Source organism: Tachyglossus aculeatus, chromosome X1, assembly GCF_015852505.1.
Source record: "Tachyglossus aculeatus isolate mTacAcu1 chromosome X1, mTacAcu1.pri, whole genome shotgun sequence".
Lineage (NCBI taxonomy): Eukaryota > Metazoa > Chordata > Mammalia > Monotremata > Tachyglossidae > Tachyglossus > Tachyglossus aculeatus.
Genome location: NC_052101.1, coordinates 55,130,155 through 55,144,925, shown reverse-complemented (window position 1 = coordinate 55,144,925; position 14,771 = coordinate 55,130,155). Strand labels below are relative to the sequence as shown.

General features: G+C 44.3%; 1 protein-coding gene and 1 non-coding gene across 2 annotated transcripts in view; one reads left to right on the top strand and one right to left on the bottom strand.

Annotated features, from left to right (window-relative positions):
* Nucleotides 1-14,771, bottom strand: part of GRIP2 (glutamate receptor interacting protein 2) — a 601,447-nt gene that overhangs the window by 586,529 nt on the left and 147 nt on the right. The window lies entirely within an intron of this gene.
* On the top strand, nucleotides 2,352-2,489 carry LOC119920471. Its single transcript, XR_005448214.1, has one exon. It is a non-coding gene; the product is annotated as a small nucleolar RNA SNORA7 (small nucleolar RNA).

Below are 14,771 nucleotides of genomic sequence, written 5' to 3'. Positions count from 1 at the left end.
CTCTGACTCCAAGGCCCGTGCTCTTTCCACTGAGCCACGCTGCTGTTATAAGGCCCAAAAGGAACTTCAGAGCGCCTCCAGCTTGCCTCTTCCCCGGAGCATTTCCCAGACTGTCAGAAAAGTGGGGGGATGTGGGTGTATGTCTTGTCCTCACTGGGCTCTGGACCCAGAGTGGGGGGATGTGGGTGTATGGCTTGTCCTCACTGGGCTCTGGACCCAGAGCCCAGAGATTTTATGGCCCAAACCAGAAGCCCAGTGAAGACAACAGGACCTCCCTGCAGATGCTGGGGCTGGGCTGGGGCTATGTCATGCTAGAAAGTGGCAAAAATGTCTCCACTTCCAGCCCCTTTGCAGTTCTAAGAAGCTTAGCAAGATAGTTCTGGCTGCCTGGCCTGCACGTAAAGCAGTGGCAGCAAAACTAATGGCTTCTCCCCCCTTAGTGCCCGTTGGGGTCAGTGTTTCTCTACCCTCATGGAGCTGACCCTCCTGCTAGGTACAGTGTGCAATAAATGCACCAGCTTATCAGCAAGGGACAATCTTTACATAGCCACAATGAGGAAGGGATTGTCAGTCACACTTTCATCTTATCATTCACATTTACACACACTGCTAAAAATGGCACCACCAGTCGTATAATTTTCAAATCCAAAGGATAGCTCTATGTGCTCATACACAGAAACACACACACACTCTCTCTCTCTATGTATATATAAATAATATATTTATATAATATATTTTATTACTTGTTCTATTTTAAATAATATTTTTATATAAATGAATAAATGTTAATGAATATCATGGTATAGTTCTTACCCAGAAGGGAATGATGGAGCAAAAATAAGTACCAAAGTTTCACCTCTGGAGCAGACTGTGAGATTTCATACCTGTTAAATATATTAAATATTGAGATTTTTAATCTTCTACTGTATGAACAAATAGACTGCAAATCAAACAGTTCAGCAAGGGACAGTCTTTATATGCACAAGAGACTCAATGGATTGTCATTCTACTTTTGAACCTATTAGCCACACTTATTAAAAAAAATCACCATCAGTAGTGTCACCTTTGAACTTGGACAATTTTCATATATAGATAGATACAAATACACATAACAATGTCATTTGTCTATACAGCTTTTGGAGCAGTCACCACTTTTGCTTTGTGTCAAACCTTTGAGCAAGTGGTCTCTTCCCAATTCTGAGATTTTTCTTCTTTGGAAATCTAAAAAGACATAGGTGCTAAAAGGCACCTGCAATTTAACCATCTTTTTGTTAATGACTGCAGACCTTCCTTTTTGTGTTCTTTTTCTTTGCGTTTTTTCGTTAATGACTACAGACCTTCTTTTCTGTGTTCTTTTTCTTTGCGTTACATATAACCCTGTAGATCACAAGTTCCTTCTCCAAGGATAATAATTGTAGTATTTGTTAAGCACTTATTATGTGCCCAGAACTGAACTAAGCGCTGGGGTAGATAAAAGATAATCAGGTCCCACACAGGGCTCACAGTCTAAATAGGAGGGAGAACTGGTATTGACTCCCCATTTTTCAGATGAGGGAAGAGAGACAACAGAAACCAGCAGCTAATAAATTCTTCATCTTTGGGTGGGTAGTGCCACCTTATTGGAAGTTCAAATGTCTGGAATGGGTGGGTGCTGTTGTGTAGAGTTGATGAGTAGCAATGCTATAGCAATTGACTGAGAACACTTAATCTGCCACCACCAACCCCACCATGAGAAACACTGGGATATTCCTGCCCATCAATGGGCTCGATGCCAGGGTTGAGCACCTGGAAACCATACCGCACACCTCAGTGGGAACTTCAAGGACCAAGCCCAGGGATCTTAGACAGGCCCAGGGGTGCAGGCTTTAGTTGGGTCAGACCTTGGTCTTCACTCCAGTTTGCAGTCTCCCTTGGGAGTCCATTCCAGGTCCAGGCTAGCTCTGGAGTTTCAATCGATCAATTAGTTAATCAATCAATCAATCAATCAATCAATAATATTTATTGAGCACCTTAGTACAGAGATCCCTACTAAGTGCAATAAAATATGGCTCCTGCCCTCAAGGAGTTCATAATCTAATAGGCCAACAAATTCTTCACAAATAGTGGGAGCAGGAGAAGAAAAATACCAGTGATTACAAGATCACAGAAAGATGACTGAACAAGTGAATACACAAGCAGTGTATTTAGATTGATATATGTGTTTATATAGAATTGCATGTGTGTATATATATATATATGTATGTTTATATACATAATGCTAAGGGTAACTATTGGCTTAACACAAACTGAGATGATGGGAATTAATCAGGGAAAGCTTCAAACAATCAATTAATAGTATCTATTGAGTGCCTAACCTCTCAGGGTCACACCTGGAGAGTTCCCAGTACTCTACCAGTCTCAACTACAAGAGGGAAAGTCAAGCAGAGGCATATCCATTCCATTCATAGCTTGGGCAGTGGCTAGCGAGCGGAAGGCAATCTGCTACAAGTCAAAACTCTCCTGGGCTGGGCAGCAGCAACTTGGGAGAGAGTAGAGGGCAGAAACTCAAGTTTACTGCACACAAGGTGGCAATGGCAATTGAGGGCAGAAACTCAAGTTTACGGCGTGGAAGAAAGCAATGGTAAACTACCTCCATATTTTTACCAAGAAAACTCTATGGATACACTACCAGAATGATTGCAGGTGAAGGTGGGGCATTTTGGAGAGAGATGTGCCATGGCATCGTTATGGGTCATAGATGACTTGAAAGCATAAGACAATACAAAATTGAGTGCCTACCCTGTGCAGAGCGCTGTACGAAGTGCTTGAGAGAGTATAATGTAGTTAGTGAATCTGATCCCTGCCCTTAAGAAACGTACATTCTAACGGGGAGGAGACACATTGAAATAATTTACAGATAGGAGGAAGAGGAAGTGAATGTGTATGTGAGCTAGTGCTTTAGTAAGGTATAAGTGGAAATATACGGAAGTGTTCTGGGTGACTGTAGAGATGAGTACACCAGCTTCAAAGCTTCTTGGTGGAGGTGTACTTTCAGGAAGACTTTGAAGATAAGGAAAGCTGTGGTCTGGCAGGTTTGCAGGAGGAGGGAGTTTCAGGCAGAGAGAAGGGTTGGAGCAGGTGGTCGGAGGTTAGAAAGTGAGGAGCAAGGATCAGTAAGAAGGTGAGCTTGAGAGGAGGGAAAAACATGAGCTGGGAAGTAGAAAGTGAAGATGAGCACCAAAAAGCAAGGAGAAAGCTGGTGGGGAACCTTAAATTCAATGGCCAAGTGTTTTTTCCTGATGTGCAGGGAAATGGATGCCATTATAGGTTTGGGGGAGTAGAGAGACAAGGGCCAAATGATGTCTTCGATGATCTAGGCAGCAGAGTATAGTATAAATTGAAGAAGGAAGAGATGGGAAGCAGGGAGATCAGTGAGAGAGCTGATGCAGTAGTGTAGCCGGGAGATGAGGAGAGTTTGAACCAGGGTGGTGGAGGAAGTGCTTTGAATACCACTTCACATGACAGGCTTTGGCTCAATTGGCTCACTTCCAGTAGCAGAATTCTTCCAACACTACTTAAGATACCAAGTGTTTCCCTGATCCTTAAGCGCTTAGTACAGTGCTCTGCACACAGTAAACACTCAATACATACAATTGAATAGAGGTTAAGAGGAAGAGTACAGTATCTGAAATTGAAGTTCCCTTTCCAACTTTGAAGAGCAGTAGACTACTACTTCCTACTAGTTCGCCATAACATTTTGCCTGCCACCTGAACATTTTAAGTTAATTTGGTTGAATTCCTCAATTTTGTGTTGTGCCACTTACTGGACTTCTGTGATCACCTCAAACACCCCAATTATATCCATATACCCAGTCACCACTACCAGAAATTCCCACTTACACATGCCCTTCTTCACCTCCATCCCCATTAGCATCATTTTGATTCAAACTAAAGAAGTGAAGATTAATTATTTCCAAACAGCTGAAACAGAACAGGACTATCTAGCATTGCAAATGCTTGTGATGATGATGCTCAAAGTCTCCATCACCACCTGCTAAACTAAGTCCTTTGTTTTTTGTTTCATTTATTTGTTTTGGAAATAATTTTAATATAAAAGGGAAACATTCAGGGGAATTTTTAAGCAGATTCAACCCTGGATTGGCTTATAATATCTAAGAGAAATATTCAATGTCACAAATTGCTTTAATGACATGGATAAGAAAAAACATTTGTCCTAAATCTTCCTGGATTCTTCCTACTCCCCTACTATGAACAGTTATGAGTCTCTTTTTCCTGCATACACAAAAAGATGTCATCTTTGAAATCTATGAGGGACCACTTGATTCTAAGACCTGCTGATAGTACTTATTCATTGGCAACAAAGGAGCATTAACAAATATGAAATCATTACTGTGCAAATGCTTATTTATAGAATTTCTTTTGAATATATTCACAAATATCTCTGATTTAGGTATTACTGGACTTGAGATTAAGATAGAAAAGGTTCAAAAGTCCAGGACCTGAAAGAAATTAGTCTAGACTTAAAAGAAATCAGGCTACAAGGAAATACTATGCACTGGCCTCATGTGGTATTTCTTCCTTCTACTTGTGGCAGAGGACTAAACTTTGGAGTCAGAAACAGTTCCTAGAATCTTCACCTAATCCCTGCCAGGCAGTGTCAATCATATTTGCTGAGCGCTTACTCTGTGCAGAGCACTGTACTAAGCACTGGGAGAGTGCACTACAGCAATAAACAGACCCAATCTCTGCCAACAACAAGCTCCTTGCCTCTGTTTGAGAATAGAGCAACAGATCCTCAGTTGCTCCATTGGGTGGTGAGGGAATGAAGCCACATAATGGGCCAGACCCTTGCTCTGGCTGCTCTTTCAGGGATCAACTCAGGATCTGCCATTACCAGAGGTGAGCCGGCAACTGCAAATGTCAAGCACTATGCATGAGCAGATGGATTTTAACACTTGATAGTTTGGGGAGGGTCAGGGAATACATTAACAGTAGGAAAACATTTAGCAAGCCATTGGTTTTTTGAACCTATATGTAAGCTTGCTTTCTTGGTAAATTTAAAGGTCAAATGTGGAAATGTCAAGAGGTACCAAATGTAAATATCCCAAGCCCTTTTCCCTAAACCCATCAGGAGCAGGGTACTGCAGATTTTAGATCGTGTCCAAATTAAGTTCCAACTAAAATTTGTATATTTATATCATTTCCACTGGAAGTAACTTCAGAACTTAAAAGCTGTTATTTTAATTTGTTGATATACAATTAAAATTAAAATCAGCACTTACCCACACATTACAATTTTTAAACCTTTCTTAATGCCAAGTAAAATGTTTTCAAAACTCTAATTCCCTATCTTTCCTTGACACCTATTTTGGGCTACTAACAGATGTTTCACTGTATAAAATACCCTAAATCTAGGTGTTGCTTTCCTCAAAAACAATGCATAAAGAGATAGGCATTTCTCAGTTTCTGGCACTTCACAAGCACACATCTAATGTTGGTAACCTCTGCCCACAGTTCTGACAATCTGATGAGCAGTCTGAGGAGCATAGCCAATCGAATTCCATCCTACAGCTGTCTCCTTGGTAACCAAACCAGGGCCACATCAGTTGGCTGTGCACGGTGGTGGGAAAAATACATATACACAGACTATTTCCCCTGCAGCATTTTGGTTCTTGAAGAACTGCTCCGGATGGCAGAAAACAGTTCTTAGAACATCATCCTTGGTTTATTCCAGAAACCTCAGCCTATTCTCATATAATTTACTGTCTGCTGACTCTTCGGCTTGCAGCTTAACCCCATGATGGCATGTTAGGTGGTCAGAAGGGTGCTCAGTTGGACTTGAGAAGAAAGTGTTCCTAAACTCTGTAGAACAGGTGCCGTCCATCACGAGGCATCAGGCATCATTAGGGGTCAGGTTAAATTCTGTATGTCTACCAACTCTGTTGTATTCTCCCAAATGCTTAGTACAGTGCTCTGCACACAGTAGGCGCTCAATAAATAATGACTGATTGGTAGATTGATTTTAGCCTCAGCCAGGGTGCAGTCCAGAATGGTATGGACCCAGGGGGGGTCCACTTGAACCTCGGGCACACCTTGGGAGGTATGGCCTAATCTCAGGTCATCTCCAATCATCTGCATTGTACAAATGATTCCCAAGAGCTTAGTACAGTGCTCTGCACACAGTAAGCACTCAATAAATACGATTGAATGAATAATTAAGAAAAGGCAGCCAAGCTGCAGAGGAGACTTTCAGTGGGGAGTCCCCAATTCAAATGCTAGCTACCTAGCCCTATGGGCCAACTTGACGCATAACAATGAAAAATCCCTTCATCCATTTTCCACGCTTTCTTTCCCAAGTGAGAATACCTGCAGTCCAGAACACATCACAAGAGCTAGAATTGAAAATATCTTATGACGTTACCTGATATTACCATGACTTCCTCACTCATCCCTCTAAATTTTAAACAGGCCAGAAGCAGCATGACCTAGTGGATAGTCCACGGGCCTGGGAGTCAGAAAGAACTGGGTTCTAATCCTGGCTCCGCCACTTGTCTTCTGTGTGACCTTGGACAGGTCACTTTACTTCTCTATGTGCTCTGCACATAGTAAGCGCTCAATAACTACCATTGAGTGATTAATTGATTGATCGATATGGGATAGGTTATCTCCCCATGTATCTGTCACCAGTCCCCTCTCCCCCAAGCAATGTGGCTTAGTGGAAAGAGCATGGGCTTGGGAGTCAGAGGTCGTGGATTCTAATCCCAGCACCGCCACTTGTCAGCTATGTGGCTTTGGGCAAGTCACTTAACTTCTCTGTGCTTCAGTTACCTCATCTGTAAAATAGGGATTAAGGCTGTGAGCCCTATGTGGGACAGGGACTGTGTCCAACCTGATTAGCTTGTATCTTAGCTTCTACCTACCCCAGCACTTACAAAAGTGCTTAACACATAGTAAGCATGACAAATACCATCACTATTATTATTATTATTCTCTGTGCCTTACCTGGAAAATGGGGATTAAAACTGTGAGCCCCACATGGGACAGGGACTGTGTCCAACTCAATTTGCTTATATCCACCCCAAGACTTAATACAGTGCCTGGACCATAGTAAGCAGTTAAAAAATACCATTATTATATTAATTGGCAACTCTGACATACAAACCCATAGAAGCTTCCAGGATGGTCTCTAGTCCACATTTCATTCCTTTAAAGCCAACCTACTCACTATATGTTGGTCTCAGCTATCTCACCACTAACCCCTTGCCCAAGTCCTCCCTCTGGCATGGAACTGTCTCCCTCTTTAATATCCAACCAATCTCCACCCTCACCACCTCCAAAGTCCTCCTAAAATCACACCTTTTCCAAGGGGCCTTTCCAGACTAAACCCTCATTTTCCCTACGCCCTCTCACTTTTGCATTGCCTAAGCACTTGGAGCTATACCCTTTAAGCCCTTGATATTCATCCCACCCTCAGCTCCACAGGACTTATGTACACATCTGGAAATTATTTTAATGCCTATCTTCCCCTCTAGACTGTAAGCACCTTGTGGGCAGGGAGCCATGTCTACCAACTCTGTTGTATTGTACTCTCCCAATCAATCAATATTATTTATTGAGGCTTAGTGCACAGAGTTGGTAGACACATTCCCTGCCCGCATTCCCTCCCAAGCACTTAGTACAGTGCTTTGCACATAGTAAGCGCTCAATAACTACCATTGAGTGATTAATTGATCGATATGGGATAGGTTATCTCCCCATGTATCTGTCACCAGTCCCCTCTCCCCCAAGCAGTGTGGCTTAGTGGAAAGAGCATGGGCTTGGGAGTCAGAGGTCATGGATTCTAATCCCAGCACCGCCACTTGTCAGCTGTGTGGCTTTGGGCAAGTCACTTAACTTCTCTGTGCTTCAGTTACCTCATCTGTAAAAAGGGGATTAAGACTGTGAGCCCCATGTGAGACAACCTGATAACTTTGTATCTATCCTAGTGCTTAGAACAGTGCTTGGCACATAGTAAGTGCTTAACAAATACTATTATTATTATTTTTATTTTCATTTTCATTCATTGTGAGCCCCCTGAGGGACAAGGACTGTGTCTAATTCCCACCTGTGTATTTTCCCAGTACATTGTTCTGTACTTTGTGTGGAGCACTTTACTACTTACTACTAATACTACTTAATACTACTACTACTAATATTGTACTATATAATACATACAATATATACTTATATATCCTTAATTATATAAGTATGATAATAATATGATAATTGTAATAATAATAATATGAATAATACTCCATTACTACTTAATACATAATAGTAAATACTACTGCCACTGCTGGTTTAATGCCAGAATCTGAGAACCCTCAGGCACATGGAGGCCCCAGTGACCTCAGCAGAAGTCTGACACAGAAAAGGACTACAAAGATAAACCCATTCCTCACATTTCCAATATGCTTTGTTGCGGTTGCTACTGCTACTGAGATTCAACAAGAAATGACTCAATGGTGATGTGATGACACATCATCTTTCCATGCAGCCCAGAGCGATAAGCGGTATACTGTATGGAAAGCACAGTGTGACAGAACCCAAAGAAATTTAATCAACCTCCCTACCAAATATAAATTCACTTTTCATTTCATGTGGGAAATACGCATCCATATGAATGAAACTGAAATTTGACTTAATAATAATAATAATAATAATGGCATTTATTAAGCACTTACTATGTGCAAAGCACTGTTCAGGTAACCTGGTGATCAGGTTGTCCCACAGGGGGCAATCTCCATTTTACAGATGAGGTAACTGAGGCACAGAGAAGTTAATTGACTTGCTCAAAGTCACACAGCTGACAATTGGCAGAGCCAGGATTTGAACACATGACCTCTGACTCCAAAGCCCATGCTCTTTCCACTGAGCCATGCTGCCTCTTGACTTAATGAAGGACCCGCTACTAATGCAGCCTAGTGACTTTAGAAATGTAAACTGCTCAATTAAGAATCCCTTCATTTCTGAAGGGCTCAGAATTAATTTTTTTTATCAGTTACAAAGAATTAGAATTTGGCCTGAAGAACTTTTTTTGTGCACAGCAAATCTGTACATACCTGGAATCTGCAGAACGCTATTGGCGGAAATCCAGAAACCTCTCTGACCTTGTCCACCTTACATTCATTCTTATCTGCTTCGATTCAGCCCTCTCAACTGCCCGACAACTATACTTCTCCTTCATAATTCACTCCCATACCCACTGCCCCCACCCCCAGATGACCCAGACATTCAACTCCCTCCTCAAACTTCCGGTCCCCCCGCCCGCACTATCTCTTTCCCCTAATGACTTGGCCACAGACTTCGTCAACAAAATTGAAACCATCAGTGATCTCCCTAAAATCTCTCCTGCTCCTCTCAAATCACTCTCTCCTCCTCTGCCCTCTTTGACTCTCCCTATTTTCCCGGCAGTAACTCAAGATGAAATCTCTCACCTCCTCTCTAAATCTACCCCCTCCACCAGTGCTCTGACTCCATCCCTTCATACCCTTTTAAAACACTCGCCCCCTCCTTTCTTCCCTCCTTGACTGCCATCTTCAACTGTTCACTTTCAAACAGCTTCTACCCCACTGCTTTCAAACACGCTTATGTATCCCCTAACCTAAAAAAACCCCGCCCTTTACCCCATAGCTCCTTCCAGTTATTGACCCATCTCCCTCCTACCACTTCTCTCCAAACTTCTTGAAAAAGTTGTTTACCCTGTGCTGTCTCTGCTTCCTCTCCTACAGCATTCTCTTAGCTCCCCTCCAATCTGGTTTCCACCCACTTTGCTCTGCTTTGAACGTGCGACCTTCTTCTAGCCAAATCTGACAGTTCTGCTCTATTCTAATCCTTCTAGACCTCTTAGCTGCCTTCCATACTGTAGATCAGCTCCTTGTCCTTCAAACTTTATCCATCCTTGACTTCACTGACATTGTCTCTCACTGTTTCCTTCCTATAGCTTTAACCACTCCTCAGTTACTTTTGCTGGCTTCTTCTCTCCCTCCCACACTCTGACAGTAGGGGTCCCTCAAGGCTCAGTTCTAGGTCTCCTACTAGTCTCCATCTACATCCACTCCCTTGGAGAACTTATTTGCTCGCATGGCTTCAACTAACATCTCTTTGCAGGGATGCCCAAATTCACATCTCCAGCCCTGACCTCTCTCTTTCCCTGCAATCTCCTTTCCTCCTGCCTTCAGGACATCTCTACTTGGATGTCCCACCAACACCTCAAACTAGACATGCCCCACACCGAACTCCTTATCTTTCCTCCCAAACCCTGTCCTCCCCATGTCTCCCATGTCTTTCCCAATGCTACTATCCTCCCTATCTCACAAGCCCATAACCTAGGCGTTGTCCTAGACTCATCTCTGTCATTCCACCCACATATACATCTGTCACCAAATTCTGTAGGTTCTACTCACAATATTGCTTTCCTCTCCTCTCCATCCAAACTGCTGTCACTTCAGTCCAAGCACTTATTTTAGCCTGCCTTGATTACTGCTTCTGCCTCATTGCTGACCTCCCACCCTCCTTTTTCTCTCCACTCCAGTCCATACTTCACTCTGATGCACAGATCATTTTTCAACAAAAATGCTCATCCCATGTCTCCACACTCCTCAAGAACCTCCAATGGCTGCCCATCCACCTCCACATCAAACAGAACCTCCTTACTAGTGGCTTTAAAGCACACAATCCGCTCACCTCATCCTACCTCACCTCACTGATCTCCTACAACAGCCCAGCCCTCTAGCACCATCTTATTCACTGTGCCCCTATCTCACCTATCTTGTCCCAGCCTCCCCCTCCCCCCAGCCTGGAACTCCCACCACCTCCATATACCCCATCTTCAAAGAATTATTTAGGTCACATCTCCTCTAAGAGGCCTTCCCTGATTAAGCCCTCTTTTCCTCAGTTCACACTCCTTTCTGTGTCATCTATGCACTTGGGTCTGTGACCTTTGGCCAATTGATATTCACCCCTCCCCCAACCCCATGGCACTTATATATGTATCTTTAAATTTTATATTATAAGTGACATTTATTTATATCAATGTTTGCCTCCCCCTCTAGACTGTAAGCTTGTTATGGGCAAAGGACGTGTCTGCTAATTCTGTTGTATTGTAATAATAATAATAATCATGGCATTTGTTAAGCATTTACTATGTGCAAAGCACTGCTCTAAGCGCTGGGGGGGGGTTAAAAGGTTATCAGGTTGTCCCACGTGGGGCTCACAGTCTTAATCCCCATTTTACAGATGAGGTAACTGAGGCTCAGAGAAGTTAAGTGACTTGCCCAAGGTCACACAGCAGATATGTGGTGGAACGGGGATTAGAACCCATGATCCCTGACTCCCAAGCCCAGGCTCTTTCCACTGAGCCACGCTGCTTCTCACCCAAGCGCTTAGTACAGTATAGTAAGCCCTCAATTAATACTACTGATTGATTAATTGAATCCAAATTGCATTTAACAGTGTGTTGATGAATTAGAGCATTGATCTAGGTTTTGGTTATTAAAGAGGAAAAAAAAGGATTTCAAAATGAAACACCCCAACACACAAAGTGTATTTAAGGTTTATTTTATGATACCTAAGCAGTTGGGCATTCATCCACCACACCACCCCTCTTCCCTGCCACCTTCTTCCGTAGCCTTTATGCACCATTGCTTCCTTTTACTTGTCATTTATTTTAGTGTCTTCCTTCTCCACTAGATTATAAATTTCTTAAGGGCAGGGTCCATTCCTACTAACTGTATTTTGTACGTTCCCAGGTGCTTAGTTCAGGGCTCCAAACAGAGTAAGTGCTCGATAAGTATGATTGATCGATTAACTGATTAAACTCCCCACGAACTCTCAAACAAGAATTGACTTGGAAAATAAATTTTTTACAGTGCTTGTTAAGCACTTATAGTGTGCCAGACACTGTACTGAGCACTAGGGTAGATACAAGTTAATCAGGTTGGACATGGTTCCTGTTCCACACAGGATCATGTGGATGTGTCCAGCTCCAGTTAAATTTAGTGCTGTTTAGGGAGATCAAAACACATCTCAACTAATATGTTTAAAGGAAAACGCAGAGCCTGTAAGAGTTCCTTATGTTTAAAGAATGCCTTTCTTCCACAGACCTCAGAGTATTTTCAGTGATAGTAGCTCATTTGTCCTCAGTATATTCCTGTGAAAGACTGGCCTGAAAACTCGCAGGTGGGGAAACCATGGCACGGAGAAGTGATTTACCTTGGGTCAAACAGAGAGCCAAAAGCTGAGCCTGGCGGGAACCCAGTTCTCCCAACTCAGATTCTGATGTACTTTTCACTTGACTGTGCTTTCTCCCTACAGATTTGCTGCTCATCTGCCATCTTCTTTTCCTTAGCGTTGGTTTGGCGCCTTTCATCTCAATCACTCAATTTTATTTATTGAGTGCTTACCATGCGCAGAGCAGTCAGTCAGTCAGTCTGGCATATTTATTGAGCTCTAGCACTGTATTAAACACTTGGGAGAATACAATATAGCAGAGTTGGTGACACGTTCCCTGCCCACAAGGAGCTTAGAATCTAGAGCATTTTTAATGAAAAATCTGTCAAGGAACCAAATACCCCCAAGACAGTGCTTCACACCCACCTAGAGGCCAGGGATGGGTTGTGGGTCCAGACCAGAGAGACCCTGGGGTGATGCCCAGCCCCCGGGGAATTCTGGGGAGGTCCAACCAATGGTGTAAGACTTGCTCCAGGACAGTTCCAGGTTCTTCACATGTAGTAACAAAGCTCCGAGAGTGGTCCTTAGCCCCGGGTTTAGCTCCAGAACTAATTTTCCTGTGCTGGAGTTGGGTCTGACCTCTGAAGCCCTTCCTCAAAGCCTTCCCTCTGATGCTGCAGCCCAGGGCCCCAGGCCAGAACGGAACCAGCTTCCCTCCAGAGGAACTGAGAGGAATCAATCAATCAATCAATCAGTCATATTTATTGAGCGCTTACTGTGTGCAGAGCACTGTATTAAGCACTTGGGAAGTACAGGTTGGCAACATATAGAGACAGTCCCTACCCAAGTGTCACAAAGTCTGCCTGTGGCAATCATTCACCTTGTGGCATGCATCACGGGGCCAGACATTCTCTTTAATTATATTTGGTCAATTGAGCATCGGCCTGGCAAATTGCAATTATTGACCAAGATACTATTCATTACAAGGGTACCTATGTGGCTGAGGCGAGCATTATCTCCCCACCTCTGGCTGCTTCCAGTTTTCCTCAGCCATTTGAAGGAGGAATGGAGGCAGACACTATCCCCATGCCTCTCTGACACACACCGTCCTTGCCTGCCTCCAGATGTCCACCATCCCTTACAGCTGCCTGCCAACCCCCCACTTCCAGTTCTGGGTGGTGAGGAAGTATTTTTAGGGGGTCTGCATGCTTAATCTGATGAGCGGCCGTAACGTCCAAAGAGGTGATGCCTAAAATGTACAAGTCACCTGTGGCTGCTCTCTAGGAGCTGACAGTCTAAGGTCACTGCAGCATTGTGAGGGTACTGAATGTCCTGTTTTGCTTGTCAAAGCATAAACCCTGGAGCTCATCCTGTTAGTTAAGTGCCCGTACCTGCTGGGTTCCTGGAGTAAAACAAACTCCGACCTGTGTTAGAGCCTGGTTGCTGAAGGATAAAGAATGTACCCAGTAAGCAAACAGCGAGCGCTGCACACAGTAAGCGTTCAATAAATACCATCAATCGATTGAATGTGATTCTGAAGGTTGCAGGTTCTTCCCAGCTGCACTGGCCTTCCTCTCTCACCCGTTAAAAAGTGGCAATAGAACAGGACATCAGGAGGATTGAGAAGTAGGTGAATTCCCTGGGTTTCAGTGCCCACCATTCCTTTATAAGCATATGCCCAAGCGAAGTCCTTATTGCATCTCTTCTCTAGATGGTGACATTGGCCAAAGCAGGTTGTGAAAGTTTACCAGATTCCCCAGAGCTCTCTTCACGTATTGTACCTAGCCACCCACTGTACCACAGCCCTGGTCACCAACCCTGAATTCAGTGACTCGCCCTGGGGACGTTTCTGGTCTCCACTACCCTGGTTGGAAATGATCTCTCAAAACCTCGAAGAGAGATCCCCAGTTTAAGAACCCAGCTCAGTGGCGCAGTTCTGCCTTCGGACAGGATTCAGACTTCCCTGCATTGGACCCGAGCCATGGTTATCCCGCATTGGACCCGGGCTAAAGGGCTGAGGAACTTCGCGTCCAGCTCCCTGGGATCGTTAAAGGCAATTCCCGGGATGGGAACGGGGCTGAGGCTCAGGCTGCGGAGCAAGGTCGCCGCGCGTGTTGCCCGGAAAGTTGAACCGAGATGACCGATCCGCCCAGCGGCCACACAGTCCTGGGGGCTACCGGGCAAAGAGCTCCCATACTGGGCCCCCTCCCCGACCCCCCGTCCCAGCTGGTCGGTGCAGTCCCCTGCTGGAGTGGGACAAAGTTAGACCTGCGGTTCGCCCCGCACCAACCTAAACGTCCCCGACCGCATTCCTCTCTCCCCCCACCCCCTTCCTCCAGATTGATCGCCTCTCCCCAGGGGAAAGTTTTGGGGGCTCCATCCCCCTCCCCGCTCCCCGGCCTCGGATAGCTGCTGTTGTTTTTTTTTGGGGGGGGGGGGCTTGTTTTTGGGTTTTTCTTTTTTCCTGTCACAGGTCCTCCTGTCAGGTGAAGGAGCGGAGAGCGAATCGGTCCGTGCTCGGCTTCCCACCGAAAAGAGGAAAGGCGACTGCTTCCCTGCTG